Below are 17,017 nucleotides of genomic sequence, written 5' to 3'. Positions count from 1 at the left end.
CCCCAGATTCATGTAAAACAATGAGTTTTATAACATACAGTTACGCCCCATTCTTATAACCCTCCCATATGATTTCACACATCTGGAATACAGTATTATGCAATATTAGGACAATTGTCAAGAAAACTAAAAGATCCTCATGATCCTCGACTGTGTCCATATTAGGAATTAAACTGGACTCTAAGAGCTTTTCGGATGTGCGTATGTGGAATTAATACTGCCAACAAAGTTGTTATTGTACTTTGTTAGTGTGTACAAAGTTCAAGATGAATCTGCTGTATCATCTAGCTAGAAACAAAATGGATCCTCTTATGCTTTTATACTATACTAGTGAATATGAGATCACCTTTGATATTATGTTTATTATGTGTATGCATAACATACGCACTATCCCGTAGTATTATTATTTATTTATTATTTATTTATTAACAGTTTCTTATATAGCGCAGCATATTCCGTTGCGCTTTACAATTAGAACAACAGTAATAGAACAAAACTGGGTAAAAACAGACAGACAGAGGTAGGAAGGCCCTGCTCGCAAGCTTACAATCTATAGGGAAATAGGCATAGATACACAAGGATAGATGCTACCTATTGCATAATGGTCCACCAGATTGCTAGGTTCTTAATGGGTTGTATGATGATACCCCACAAAGTTATCCAAGTGTCAGGAGGGTGTGAGACTAAAGAAAGACAAGATATGTGATGTTATGAATATTCTACAGAGGATGTAATTAGATAGGGAAGCACTGAAGGTTATGTCGGTGGGTCTGGAATTTGATAGGCTTGTCTGAAGAGGTGAGTTTTCAGGGAACATTTAAAGGTTTGGAGACTAGAGGCGAGTCTTACTGTGCGTGGGAGGGCATTCCACAGAGTGGGTGAAGCCCGGATAAAGTCCTGTAATTTTGAGTGTGAACAAGTAATGCGTGTGGATGAGAGACGTAGATCTTGTGCAGAGCGGAGAGGTTGGGTAGGGAGATATTTTGAGATGAGTGAAGAGATGTATGTTGGTGCAGTTTGGTTAATAGCCTTGTATGTGAGTAAAAGTATTTTATATTTAATATGGTAGAATACCGGTAACCAATGGAGGGACTGACAGAGCGGATCTGCAGACGATGAACGTCTGGCAAGGAAGATTAGTCTCGCAGCTGCATTCAAAATGGATTGTAGTGGTGAGAGCCTATGTTTGGGAAGACCGGTCAGGAGACTATTACAATAATCAATGCGGGAGATAATGAGAGCATGGATTAGAGTTTTTGCTGTGTCTTGTGCAAGATAAGGGCGTATTTTGGATATGTTTCTTAGATGTATGTAATATGATCTTGAGACAGATTGAATGTGGGTAACAAAGGACAGTTCAGAGTCAAGAATGACACCTAGGCAGCGAGCTTGTGGGGTAGGGGTGATTGCAGAGTTCTCAACAGTGATAGAGATATCAGGTTGGAAACTACTATTGGCCGGTGGAAATATAGGCCCTCATTCCGAGTTGATCGGTCGCAAGGCGAATTTAGCAGAGTTACACACGCTAAGCCTACGCCTACTGGGAGTGAATCTTAGCTTCTTAAAATTGCGACCGATGTATTCGCAATATTGCGATTACTAACTACTTAGCAGTTTCAGAGTAGCTCCAGACTTACTCTGCCTGTGCGATCATTTCAGTGCTTGTCGTTCCTGGTTGACGTCACAAACACACCCAGCGTTCGCCCAGGCACTCCCACCGCTTCTCCGGCCACTCCTGCGTTTTTTCCGGAAACGGTAGCGTTTTCAGCCACACGCCCCTGAAACGCCGTGTTTCCGCCCAGTAACACCCATTTCCTGTCAATCACATTACGATCGCCGGAGCGAAGAAAAAGCCGTGAGTAAAAATACTTTCTTCATAGTAAAGTTACTTGGCGCAGTCGCAGTGCGAACATTGCGCATGCGTACTAAGCGGATTTTCACTGCGATGCGATGAAAAATACCGAGCGAACAACTCGGAATGAGGGCCATGATTAATTCTGTTTTGGAAATATTAAGTTTGAGGTGGCGAGATGTCATCCAAGATGAAATGGCAGAAAGGCATGCAGTGACACGGCCCAATACAGATGGTGACAAATCAGGGGAGGATAGGTAGATTTGAGTATCATCCGCATACAGATGGTACTGAAATCCGAAAGAGTTGATTAGTTTGCCAAGAGATGTGGTATAGATAGAGAAAAGCAGAGGACCTAGGACTGAGCCTTGCGGTACTCCAACTGAGAGAGGTAGCGAAGGAGAGGTGGAATCAGAGAAACGAACACTGAAGGAGCGATTAGATAGGTAGGATGAGAACCAAGAAAGGGCTGTGTCCTGAATACCTAGGGATTGTAGTGTTTGTATGAGAAGAGAGTGGTCAACAGTGTCAAAAGCAGCAGAGAGATCAAGGAGAATAAGTAGAGAGAAATGTCCTTTAGATTTAGCAGTGACCAAATCATTCACTACCTTAGTCAGTGCTGTCTCTGTGGAGTGTTGGGCACGAAATCCTGACTGAAGTGGGTCCAGTAGGCTGCGTGAGTTAAGAAAGTGTGTGAGGCGAGTGTAGGCAAGTCTCTCCAGTAGCTTGGAGGGGCATGGGAGCTGAGAGATGGGACGGTAGTTAGAGAGAGCGTTCGGGTCAGAGTTGTGTTTTTTCAGAATGGGAGTAATCACTGCATGCTTGTATAGAGAAGGAAAGATACCAGTAGACAGGGAGAGATTACAGATTTTTGTTAAGGTTGGGATGAGCACAGTAGACAGAGCTTTACTAATTTGTGAGGGTATAGAGTCAAGGGGAGAGGTATTAGAGTAGGCAGATGAAAAGAGTGCAGATACTTCATCTTCATTTGTAGGATCAAAGGAAGAGAAGGTGTTAGAGGGTTCAGGCAGGGAATTGAGCAGGTCACTTGCTGTGGAAGAGCATACCATTTCATTTCGGATCTTGTCAATCTTGTCCTTGAAATAGGAAGCAAGATCTTGCGCACTGACAGTGGTTGGTGGGTTAGGTGAGGGAGGGACAAGAAGTGATTTAAATGTATTAAAAAGTCGCTTGGGGTTAGAGGCTTGAGCAGAGATGAGAGATTGAAAATATGTTTGTTTGGCAGTGTCCAGAGCAGTAGCAGTAGTACATATATATAGCTGTTAGGCCTTCAGCAGGTTGTCTCTGTCACAGTATTCGTCAGCTCCACCCTTTGATCAGGGACATTATCCATGTTCCCTGTCATCTCAGAAGAATTTCTGGGAACGTATAGTTCACTAATAATCATTTCATGTAATATTGCTATTCTGCGTCTGGCAGTAGCCTTCTAAATACAGCATAGGCCTCACCTGTAGGTAGTGTACATAAAAAGAATGTGGTATAATTACGTCGGGGTCGGGGTCACCAAAGAATGGCTATAATGATCACAAGAATAAACCTCATCACAGAATACATCATCACATACAGTATACTTAAAAAACATTTTCCTAATCCTGAAAATTGAATACTAGGATTTAAACATTTATCTTTTCCAGTCCATATCATAATGCCTTGGTTAAAGTTCTTCTTTTATATCATGGGCCTCCTTTATATACTTGGCAATACATGTATCAGGATCTGTAATGTCTTTGGTACAATAAGCACAGCCGTGAACTCAAAGTGCTATTTCCGGAAATCAACAATATCCTCCAATTTGTGGTATTAGAGAATGTAGAACAATGTGGTAGTATAATAGTTCATGTCCAATGTCCTGGAATCATCATAAATATCCACTGTCCTGGCATATCCTATCATAAAGTTCAATCATGTTATCAATAACTTTTAAATGAAATAAAACGTCAACTCCCAGTTGATTAATCATACGACTTCATTAGCCATAGGAGAACTTATTCTCCACCTTTACCAATTCGAGGTGTTATTGATGCTCTGGTGGCAGGAACATGTTTCCTGATTACTGAGTCAATTACTCTTTTTAGGAATAGTTCATCCTGCAAGAAAACTTTTCTTAAGTTATTATGTGTTTTTGTATAAAATTGCTAAATTAATCTTCTTAAATAACAAACATCTTCAGAATTAATAGGTAACCAATTGTATATCATATCCTAAGGACATAGTGACAACTAACATTCTCCGTTATGTATGATATCTCTTTTAACCTTTGAATCTACTCCTGGTAAAATACATTTACTAAATCATAAACTTTAATGAACATCCTATGTGACCATTACTTTTTATATACCTAGCTCATTATATCTAGTACATCTAGAAACATTAGGTTTGTGTATTGTAACAATCTTTTTACATTTACTTAAATCAACCTTTTCTATCTACATAAGTTCATTTTTCCTGTATTATTGACCTATTTTATTTCCACTAACTGAATTACACCCGATATGTGTAGCTGATATTATCACCAGTGGTTCTTTCTTGAGATACTGTTGTATCTATACACATGTGACTGTTTCACTATTATCACAACGCTATAAAGTTTTGGTAATCGCATCAAATGTAACTTACATAAAGAACTTTGGTCTGTTACTATACAATGCTGATGTCTTTGTATACATATCTAACAATTATAATAATAATTAGCAATACAATTTATATAGCAGCAGTACCCAAAATCTTTCCAACAATTAATGGTATTGCTGGACTGGATACTCCTTGGAATAATATAAATTAATAAATTATCCATGCATTAATCTATACATCTGTCTTCAAGTGGAGTATAATACTCACAACCACGTTTTTCAAAGGTTGTTCGTTACACCAGTTATAAATCCCTCTGGATTTCCTGCTTAGAAAAGAGGAAGGAATGGTCTTATTGAAATAATTCCCATCCACAATAATGGATGAGTACTTATACCTAGACCACACGTCTGCTCGCTCTCTCTTCAAATAAAAAAGAAAACAAGTTCTAATGCTGTTATAGATAACATTGCTCCCATATACTTTCAGAAATGTTAAAAGTTCTGTAGGATATTAGCTTATAAGCACATAGTCTATTATCAATGATCATAATCATCTCCATCTTGATTGAAGGGTTCATTCAAATACAACTCTGTGGTAGTAACAGTAGTAACAGTCTCTGTATCTCCATACAATTGTTTTATTTATTTATTTTAGTCTTAGATTCCTTTAAGCTCTGGTCTCTGACCTTCTCATTTCATTGCAAGCTCATGGATCTAGATGTCCTTCTTCTGCAGCCTTTGCAACGGCTGTATCAGCAGTCAGCGGTACTTGCCAAGGACCATTCTATGCGATCTGTAATGGAACCAAAACATAAGCAACTTCTCACCATAACTCTCAGTGATTTGTCCTGTGCTGGACTGTGTGTTTTCGTGTTGCTTAAATATCTTTCCAAGGTTCTTGCAGCGTTTGATATTCTTGTAACTGTTTAAATATTTGCGTGACACATTTGAATTGTCAAATAATTTTGTAGTTTTGAATCAGTCTCTGGATAATATATCTTTGCTCTGGATAATATATCTTTGCTGGATTCCAAAAAGAACAACAAAAAGATTTATATAGAAGAGAGGCTAAGCAGAGGCTTAGGTGTAATTCTACCTCTATTGAACCAACGATAGAACCATGCCATGATTCAAATTCTGCCTTTCCTGTCTCTTTAGTAGATTAATAATGCTTAATTCTTTAAACCTTCCCTGTCAAATTATGACTTTTTTTTTTTTTCTCAACATTACACATATTAATTGAAACATATTTTCCAAACTCCTATAAACTCTTTCTATCAGTAAAGAAACTTTACTGTCTTTGAAACAATAGATCACACCTCTGGCCTTATTATTCATTTCTCAAATAACCCCTTAACACCTGTTACACATACTATAGTTCCTTTTTTTTAGCATTAAACTATGTTGTATTAAAACAATGTTTTTTTAATCAACCCAACCATCTGCAGTAAACATGCTATAGCTTTCTTTATCACCATCACGATCCCTCTCATTATCACATAATTTGTTATTTTGGTCATATGCCAGAACACAATGTACACTTCTCCATTAAACTTCATCCTACCATAGAAAGCTTGTGAATCTATTTCATGCTAGTTACCCTTAGATTTGCATAACTCATGACATTTCCCATAGTAAAAGTTGGCAGCAACACTTTACTATTACTAATATTAATTTACATACTAATTTAAGTTAACGCACTGTAATTCACCATCCCATTATCCCCTATGGATGCTAGAGAAAGTTTTCCTCCTGTTACTGTCAGTTTTTTTTTTAAATGCAATGTAATTTGCATTTTTGGGGGTGAGGAAGACAAGTATGCAGCTGTATCAAAGTTGTATACTGTCAGAGGTAAGATGTACACATCGTACAAAATCTACTGCTTAACCACAGTTCTAAATGTATATATATATTTTTTTTCTTGATTATACATAAAATGATGGTTTGGCTCTAACTGTGTATCCATAATGTCTTATTCATGATAAAGTGTAATATTGTATTACCTTCTATAATTTCTTTGGATATGAACTTGAATGCATGAACATATCATTTACCCCCCAAAAATTACTGTATTCAGAGATTTATCATCTGGTCATACATATGTATCTCTTAATAAATATATATCAAGGCTCCACCCTCTGAGGGTTTTAACTGTCTTTGGCCTACTGCCAAATAATGACCTAGGTAGTTAACTATGTCAGCACACCGTCGAATTTTGTCTTGCGACACCTTGTGTCCTGTTCTGCAAGAAAACACAACTGTTTAGTATCTGACACCAACACTTCAAATAATTTATAGCACAAAGGTATATCATCCACATACTGGTTACACCATCTGTAGGTAAAAAGAATGTAGGTTAATTTTGCAAGTACAAAGAAAGATTGTCTATAAATCTTTTGCATAATCTAATCCCATACAGTGTAATCTATTCCATCAACCTTACAATTTTCTCATTGGGTATTTTGTATTCTACCATTACTTACACACAAGGTTAGTAATCATACTACACCAACATACTATACATTTCCTTGCTTATCTCAAAATATCATTCAGACTGGCCAGTCCACTCAATTCACTTTACACCAGATCTACGTCTCACATCCATACTCATTACTTGCTTCCATGCACAACTACAACTTTCCTTGGATTGCATCCATTCTATGGAATGCCTTCCCACATACACGCATTCCCTGAAAACTCACCCATTCAGACAAACTTAACAAATCCAAAAATCTCTCACATTATCTGTATAGCTTTTCTATACAATCATACCCTTACACTTTTTGTTTATGGTACCTGGTTCATCACTGCATATTATGCAGTCCACTAAGAACCTCTGCAATCTATATCTATAATATCAATGCCTATACTTTGTTATGGATTTTAGCAAGCATATCCTTTACCTCCATTCATAGAAACACAGGGCAAGTGATATATATGTATGCTATGTATCCAACTGAATCTTTCCCTATTCTATACTTTCTGGAATCTTTAAAAATATCTCATCCGTCATGCAGTATATCTTACACTGTAACTTACAAATTAGGTTTCTTCCAAATAAATTTGAAGAATTGCCTAAAAGTGTGTTAATACTGGAAGCGTAATGATCAATTGTTTGTAGCAATCTGTGATTTACAGCATATACTTTACAGAATTATACCTTTATTTTATTTTCTATGATTCTAACTGCTGCTTTGAAAACTCTACCCCTGTATAGCCCTTTATATGAGAGGGAGAAATCTGTGTGCAGGGATAGGGCGTTGTCTTCTTGACTATCTGCCAGATGCAGATTTCTTAGCTTTAACGCTGTTAGCGCTGACATTTTTTTTTCTATTGGCAGCTTCCTCTACAGACTATCTGTTTAAGATATTAGTTCTTATATAAAAAAAAAAAATAGAGTAGCTCATTTGTATAACAAACATTTAAAATTACTATCACTACGATGCTGCTTCTGGATACTACTATGCTGCTGCTGGAAAGGGGGTGCTGTCACAGCTCCCTACCTCTCCGTGTTACACAGCATTGGAAACTGAAGGCTTATTTTACAGAAAAAAACTTTTTATTTTCCTTTATAATGCAATACAACACACGGCATCCAGCCATTAATATGCTGGCAGACCTTTTCACAATATATTGAATTAAAGACTTTACGTATTAACCAATACCATATGGAAACTTCACTTCATAGTTAGATAGTAACATCAGATGAACACTTTTCATTAGACTTGTAATCATGCCAGTCACAGACAGAAAGTTTCTGTTAGACACAGATCTGAGAATATACTTAACTGAACAAACACTGAACTTTTATGTCCCACACACAAGACACCATAAAACACAAAAATGTAAATACAGTTTCGCCAGCGCAAGGGGAGTGTTCTTTTGGTACCATAGTTTTTATTTCAATCCTGATGTACAGTATTTCATTTTCTTATCATGCTGTACTGAATCTGTGCTTAGTTTAAAATTCTGAGTTTCATAAGTTGGGCGCCCATACTTTAAATAATAATAAAAACAGTTTGCAAACGTCAATATCTTGCAGATTTCAACAGTTTTGCCGATTTCAAAATACGCTTAGTATTGGTTGATCAGGCCAATATTATACAGCATGATTAAAATGCAAAACATAGACAGTACCCCTTTGTCACAGTACTATACAAAATTGGTGCTTCTATGGAATATTTCTTCCATACATGATATGCACACTTAGGGTTAATCCTCCCTGCCCTTCCCATACGCTGAAAAATTTGCAATCCCTGCAATCTTTCACACACGCGACACGTCTGTCAACTGGGAAACTGCAGTAGTCCCTCTTATCACAAACTACAATCACAAAGCAACATGCATGCCATGTTAAAAGTTGCTTGTCAACTTAGTGCTCTACAATGTTAGCAAACAGGCTTAGGTTATGGTTAAAACAACACCTCTTTAGAGTTGCTCCGTTCTTTTGTGCACAATAAATAAATGTTAATAAACAAGGTTAGCAAACAGACTCAGAATATATTTGGGGCTTTAGTCTGTAGATTCTGTTATTTACCAGAATCCATATATGGTTAAAACAATTAGCAGCTGCACAGTATTACAGTATAAAATTTCAATCAAATATTTATAATCACATAACCTCGGGTAATCACCCTATTTATTTAATTCACACTCTGGCACACATATGTCGCTATTCACTAGGGATGTGATTTATGTGTTTTCACATTACTTTGGCTCTTATCTTATCTGACACTCACAGCGCTAACTGTGAGCTCAGATTGGAACTCATTCAAACCTCGTGAAGATGGTCCACAGCACTTATTCACACAATTACTCATAGACTGAAAAAACCCAGGTCACTATTTCTCTGCCCAAATACAAACTTTACATTAATTAATTAATTTAAGTATTCTTATTTATTCTTTTTTTCATGCAACAGCATCTATCAATCATTATTCCCGAGTTACTATTCCTCGCTACTTGGTCCTTCAACCGACTTGAACACAACTTTGGGATTCATTTTACAAACAAGCAACAACAAACAGGTCCCTGAGTTATTTTCCTAGCTTAGTCAATCTCTCCACTCTTAATTCTCATATTATAAAAAAAATACAATCACACAGACAGCTGGCAGGTACAGAAACAGCATGTACTGGAATATAGCACATACCATGGTATTCTATACTTACCAGTGCTGTAATGACTTGGGATATTCCTTCCATCCTCAGCTGCTGGCTGGCTGGCACACCCCTTTGAGAATTTGATGAAGAGATCGAGATCTATAGATCCCGGACGAGTTCCCAAATTGTTAAATACATAGTGTTAATTAAATTAATCATCATGTTGCTGTTTGTTGTTTGAGTTACTGTTAAAGTAAATAACTATATAAAGTCAGATTTAGAAAAACAAATAAACATATCTTTTATTTAAGGACCACGGCCTTATACAGGTCTAGAGACTACATCCTCATAGCCTGAGTCAAATGCTTCAACCCCAGATTCATGTAAAACAATGAGTTTTATAACATACAGTTACGCCCCATTCTTATAACCCTCCCATATGATTTCACACATCTGGAATACAGTATTATGCAATATTAGGACAATTGTCAAGAAAACTAAAAGATACTCGTGATCCTCGACTGTGTCCATATTAGGAATTAAACTGGACTCTAAGAGCTTTTCGGATGTGCGTATGTGGAATTAATACTGCCAACAAAGTTGTTATTGTACTTTGTTAGTGTGTACAAAGTTCAAGATGAATCTGCTGTATCATCTAGCTAGAAACAAAATGGATCCTCTTATGCTTTTATACTATACTAGTGAATATGAGATCACCTTTGATATTATGTTTATTATGTGTATGCATAACATACGCACTATCCCGTAGTACATATATATAGCTGTTAGGCCTTCAGCAGGTTGTCTCTGTCACAGTATTCGACAGTACACACTACAAACACATGCAGTACACGCACACACCACCACCTATACACACACAGTCCACACACAGTGAACATTACACACATTACCACATATATACACACAGTACACACCACACACAAATACAGTACACAAATACTATAAACACATACCGTACACACCAGCACATATACATACACACAAACACTACACACACAGCACACAATCCAATCGATGCTGCTCATCAAGAAGTCATCATATAACTTACAATTACGAGGCTTCAAGCAGCAGCAGCAGGAGCTCCTCGTGTAGTCTGGGGGCGGAGCTTGTGAGTGACAGGCTCAGTCAGGACCCCGGAGAAGGAGAAAATGGAGAGTAGGGGCGGCAACCACAATGCCTGCACCGTTCTGTGAATCATAATGGTGAGAGTTCTGGAGCCAGGGCATGGGAGAGAGGACAGCCGCTGACAGTCTGTGACAGGAAAAAGTTTTTTTCCTGTCTATGCTGTCAGTCTCCTCCTGTGGGCCTATTTGCAGCTCCATCGCCCCATTGTTAATCCGGCCCTGACTGTCACATCATAATAGAGCTCTGGCATCATATAAGGACATACGCTGTAGCAGCCTCCTTTGATAGGAAGTTTCAGGAGAGTAGAGAGCATGATGTGTTTCTACACAAAGACTGCAATACTACTACTATTATTATCTGCCCTTGGCAGAGCAGCACCGATATGTGGTAGGGGAGGTAAGTGGGCACTTAAATTATTTGATTTTTTTTTACCAATTAATGACTTGGGTACATTTATACTTTATACTGAATAAGGCCCAAAGCCCGATGTCACATAAGTGTCTAGCTGTAGGAGGGGGGGATATGCCTAGCAGAGTTTAGCTATGGTAACAATGGAATTAGTGTGATTGGCAGTTACTGTGTGGGCCTTAGCCTGTGAGATGTGGGTGGGTGGGATCAGGGATTACAGAAGGCTGATCCCTCTTTCCATTTTGATGTTCCTGCAGGTTTACATCGCTCAGCTGCAGCTGACGCCCCTCCGTGTCGCCATCTCCAGATGACGAATCTGATTCTGAGAAGGAGATGGACCAGTTTTTGGACTGGAAATGGATGCACGGTGAGTATGACCCTGCCATGCCTCATTATTACCTATACTAACAATGCTTCTCATTGTAAGGACGCAGTTCTATGTACTATTAATGTTTTATACAATGACATGGAAAGTGTAACATGGCTGTAAATGAGATGTGATCACTGACCCAATGTCTGTCTTTCTTGCACAGATATGAGAGTTGGCGATGGAATAGTCTGTGTATTCATCATATGCACAGTACTGATTGCCGTATTCATCGTTTACATGAGGTAAGTTACTAACACTCTACATATGGTGTAACTGTTTATTCACCTAGATAGTATTACTAGTAACAGACGTTCTGGTTGGCAGATAGGTGTATATGTGTATATGTCTCCAGCTTTCTCCATGGGCAGATGTAGCATTACATAGACCCATGCCCTATTCCCAGCTGAGGAGGACAGTGTCACCACGACCCTGTGACACCTCCCAACATTGTAGCTCAGTGCTGCAGGATCTTTCGGGCACCTAAGGCCGAGCTTCTGTAAGAGGGCCGGAGCATTAAGGAAAAGGGGTGGAGCTTTGGGAAAAGTGGTGGAGCTTCATGATTCCTCCCAATTGCATCACTGTAGGGGCTTGCCCAGCACTCTACGAGATGCTGGCCTGCCCCCCAAGCTTCCCATGGAATAGTTAATAGATGGCATGCACGTGCGCATAGCATCTATTCTCCTTATCTCCTGCACTCCCCCTAACTCCCTCCCCACTACAGGACACTGCCGGCCACGGGTAGGACAGTGCGACAGTCCCAGGAAACTGGTATTGTACTGCTGAATGCGGGACAGTTAAGAGGTTGCTGTGATGTCAGTAAGACCTGACTCATTATAGGACAGTTTGAGTGATGAAGAGTATTCCGTGGGGAAGTCTTATACATGACAGTAATAGGGAGGCAGAGAGGCTGGAGGCATGGCAACTGCAGCATTCCAGTAGAGCCACACCCTCTTTTGTCTAGGCCATGCCCCCTTTTTGGGCTCACGCGCCGGATCTGCTCCTTATCATGTATGGAGGAATGCTGTAGCGCTGTATATAACAATCAGTACATGCAGTACCCGTCCCATTTCTTTACTACAAACTCCTTTTACTAAGTACAGACAGTGGTACACTAGTTACTTCTCAGTACAGATACTTGTCATTGTGTAGCGGGAGGGGGCATTCTGCTTCTCCTTTATACAAGGAAGACAGTGTGCTGATACATTGGGGGGTCTCTGGGACTTAGCGTTCCCAGGAATAGAGGTACGGTCTCTCACTAACCACTCTCCCTTATTATTGCAGCTGCAGAAAAAAGAAGGCGACTATTGAAAGAGGTAATAATAACTAGACACTGTATCTATATAATAACACCACAGCACAAACTAATAAGTCCATAGTTTTACCTCATGAGAGAAAAGTATTATCTCCATTGAAAATGGATGTTTTATATATGTGTATTTGTCAGGTGCTACCACCATGCTATAGTCCCCTATTGCAGGGCATATATCTGTCTCTATGTTGTATTAGAAATGAAAGAAAAAGAGTAATAGTAACATGATGTCTCCTTTATTTCAGTCTCACAGATATTGAGAAATGCGTGGAAGACCCGCCACTCAACATCACGCCCTCCACCCGCAGCTCCAGCACTCTCACCACCGCGACCCTCACCACCACCATCTCAAGCCTACCGCTGCACAAGCTGCAACTCCAACACCACCATCCCATAGCTACTGCCACTGCAACACCTGTGTGATAGCGGCCAAAACACCTGGGAAAGGAGTATGCAAACGTGACTGTAGGTGGTGGCGGCGTGTGTGACATCATCAAAATGCTAAGATCCGCATTAATGTGATATAACATCTCATGAGTCAGGTGCCCGAGGGATAGGACATTCTACATCTAAGTCCATCTCCATTCCACATATAAGTCCAGACCTCCTTGTGGGGGTGGCAAGAATAACAACCGGCACATTAGACTCCGAGCCTACATTTATATAATGTGCGCGTTTATATATATAACAAACCTTATTATTACTCCATGTTAAATTGTAGAATTTATTATAATTGTTCTGAGTATTAATGTTCTTAGTGCTTGATGTGTGCTCCTGCTTTTTTCTTTCTGTCTACGTGGCACTATAAGTCTCAGCATGGTAGTACCTCTTATTATGTGAGATATTAGGGTGTACAGTCCTAACCACCCCCTTTCTGTCAAAATGATGAAACAAGAACTGTTACTGCATCACTGCGTATACCTATATCTATACTGTATGTGTGACTGCTATAAAGCCTGTATGGGCAGGGACCCCCTTATCAGGTATTGCCCACACTCCAGAGAGCTAGGCTGGGGCAGTTGGAGATGTAACACTGTAAATGCACATAGCACAGCACCGCACACTGAAAGGGGTAACACATGTGCTGTGTAATCTTATATAGTAATTACCCCAACTTGGCCCATTCTGCAGCCTCCCTGGCCGGCTCCTGGCAGTAACGCAGTGTACTAAGTCATGTGTGCGATACTGCCAGGAGTCAGTTACCGGCAGTGCGGTGCATACGCATGCGCAGTAGTGACCTGATCCATGTGCAGCGAAAACCGCTAGCGAGCGAACAGATCTGAATTAGGCCCTTTATCGGAATACAACTGTTGAAACAAAAATTCTATATGGCACATTTTTAGGATTGGATACCATCGATAAAGGATTTCTGTCCATAAATCCTTATTGGGTAACCTTAATTATTTGAAGATAAAATAAGTCAATTGTTCATATAATATATTTTTAATAATCTCTAGTTATTATGTGTGCATACTGTGTATGTACAGTAATATTCATTTTTAATAAATTTGTTATGGCACACCCTAGGTATTCTTATTGCCTTTTTTTGTTGTGACTTATCCCTGGCATCACAGTACTGCAGCATTACATAAGAATTATACATACAGTAATATAGCCATTGGCCAAACAGTTTTGGTGGCCTGATAAGCGCTAGGGATTCATTTGTTGTTTCACTTTTATCCCTGCCTACCACCACACAGCACACACTACTAACACATGCAGTACACACACACACACACAGTACACACATTACCACATATATACACACACACACTATACACACCACCGCTACATATACACACATACAGTACACACGCCCACTACATTTACACACGTACACCACATATAGACACTACACACACACAGTACACACACGCACCACCACATACACACAGTACTGTTAAATACTTAGTGTTAATTAAATGAATCATCATGTTGCTGTTTGTTGTTTGAGTTACTGTTAAAGTAAATAACTATATAAAGTCAGATTTAGAAAAACAAATGAACATATCTTTTATTTAAGGACCACGGCCTTATACAGGTCTAGAGACTACATCCTCATAGCCTGAGTCAAATGCTTCAACCCCAGATTCATGTAAAACAATGAGTTTTATAACATACAGTTACGCCCCATTCTTATAACCCTCCCATATGATTTCACACATCTGGAATACAGTATTATGCAATATTAGGACAATTGTCAAGAAAACTAAAAGTTACTTGTGATCCTCGACTGTGTCCATATTAGGAATTAAACTGGACTCTAAGAGCTTTTTGGATGTGCGTATGTGGAATTAATACTGCCAACAAAGTTGTTATTGTACTTTGATAGTGTACAAAGTTCAAGATGAATCTGCTGTATCATCTAACTAGAAACAAAATGGATCCTCTTATGCTTTTATACTATATTAGTGAATATGAGATCACCTTTGATATTATGATTATTATGTGTATGCATAACATACGCACAATCCCGTAGTACATATATATAGCTGTTAGGCCTTCAGCAGGTTGTCTCTGTCACAGTATTCGTCAGCTCCACCCTTTGATCAGGGACATTATCCATGTACCCTGTCATCTCAGGAGAATTTCTGGGAACGTATAGTTCACTAATAGTCATTTCATGTAATATTGCTATTCTGCGTCTGGCAGTAGCCTTCTAAATACAGCATAGGCCTCACCTGTAGGTAGTGTACATCAAAAGAATGTGGTATAATTACGTCGGGGTCGGGGTCACCAAAGAATGGCTATAATGGCTATAATGATCACAAGAATAAACCTCATCACAGAATACATCATCACATACAATATACTTAAAAAACATTTTCCTAATCCTGAAAATTGAATACTAGGATTTAAACATTTATCTTTTCCAGTCCATATCATAATGCCTTGGTTAAAGTTCTTCTTTTATATCATGGGCCTCCTTTATATACTTGGCAATACATGTATCAGGATCTGTAATGTCTTTGGTACAATAAGCACAGCCGTGAACTCAAAGTGCTATTTCCGGAAATCAACAATATCCTCCAATTTGTGGTATTAGAGAATGTAGAACAATGTGGTAGTATAATAGTTCATGTCCAATGTCCTGGAATCATCATAAATATCCACTGTCCTGGCATATCCTATCATAAAGTTCAATCATGTTATCAATAACTTTTAAATGAAATAAAACGTCAACTCCCAGTTGATTAATCATACGACTTCATTAGCCATAGGAGAACTTATTCTCCACCTTTACCAATTCGAGGTTTTACTGATGCTCTGGTGGCAGGAACATGTTTCCTGATTACTGAGTCAATTACTCTTTTTAGGAATAGTTCATCCTGCAAGAAAACTTTTCTTAAGTTATTATGTGTTTTTGTATAAAATTGCTAAATTAATCTTCTTAAATAACAAACATCTTCAGAATTAATAGGTAACCAATTGTATATCATATCCTAAGGACATAGTGACAACTAACATTCTCCGTTATGTATGATATCTCTTTTAACCTTTGAATCTACTCTTGGTAAAATACATGTACTAAATCATAAACTTTAATGAACATCCTATGTGACCATTACTTTTTATATACCTAGCTCATTATATCTAGTACATCTAGAAACATTAGGTTTGTGTATTGTAACAATCTTTTTACATTTACTTAAATCAACCTTTTCTATCTACATAAGTTCATTTTTCCTGTATTATTGACCTATTTTATTTCCACTAACTGAATTACACCCGATATGTGTAGCTGATATTATCACCAGTGGTTCTTTCTTGAGATACTGTTGTATCTATACACATGTGACTGTTTCACTATTATCACAACTCTATAAAGTTTTGGTAATCGCATCAAATGTAACTTACATAAAGAACTTTGGTCTGTTACTATACAATGCTGATGTCTTTGTATACATATCTAACAATTATAATAATAATTAGCAATACAATTTATATAGCAGCAGTACCCAAAATCTTTCCAACAATTAATGGTATTGCTGGACTGGATACTCCTTGGAATAATATAAATTAATAAATTATCCATGTATTAATCTATACATCTGTCTTCAAGTTGAGTATAATACTCACAACCACGTTTTTCAAAGGGTGTTCGTTACACCAGTTATAAATCCCTCTGGATTTCCTGCTTAGAAAAGAGGAAGGAATGGTCTTATTGAAATAATTCCCATCCACAATAATGGATGAGTACTTATACCTACACCACACGTCTGCTCGCTCTCTCTTCAA

Source organism: Pseudophryne corroboree, chromosome 2 (assembly GCF_028390025.1).
Source record: "Pseudophryne corroboree isolate aPseCor3 chromosome 2, aPseCor3.hap2, whole genome shotgun sequence".
In the NCBI taxonomy this organism is placed as follows: Eukaryota; Metazoa; Chordata; class Amphibia; order Anura; family Myobatrachidae; genus Pseudophryne; species Pseudophryne corroboree.
This window is presented reverse-complemented; position numbering follows the sequence as displayed.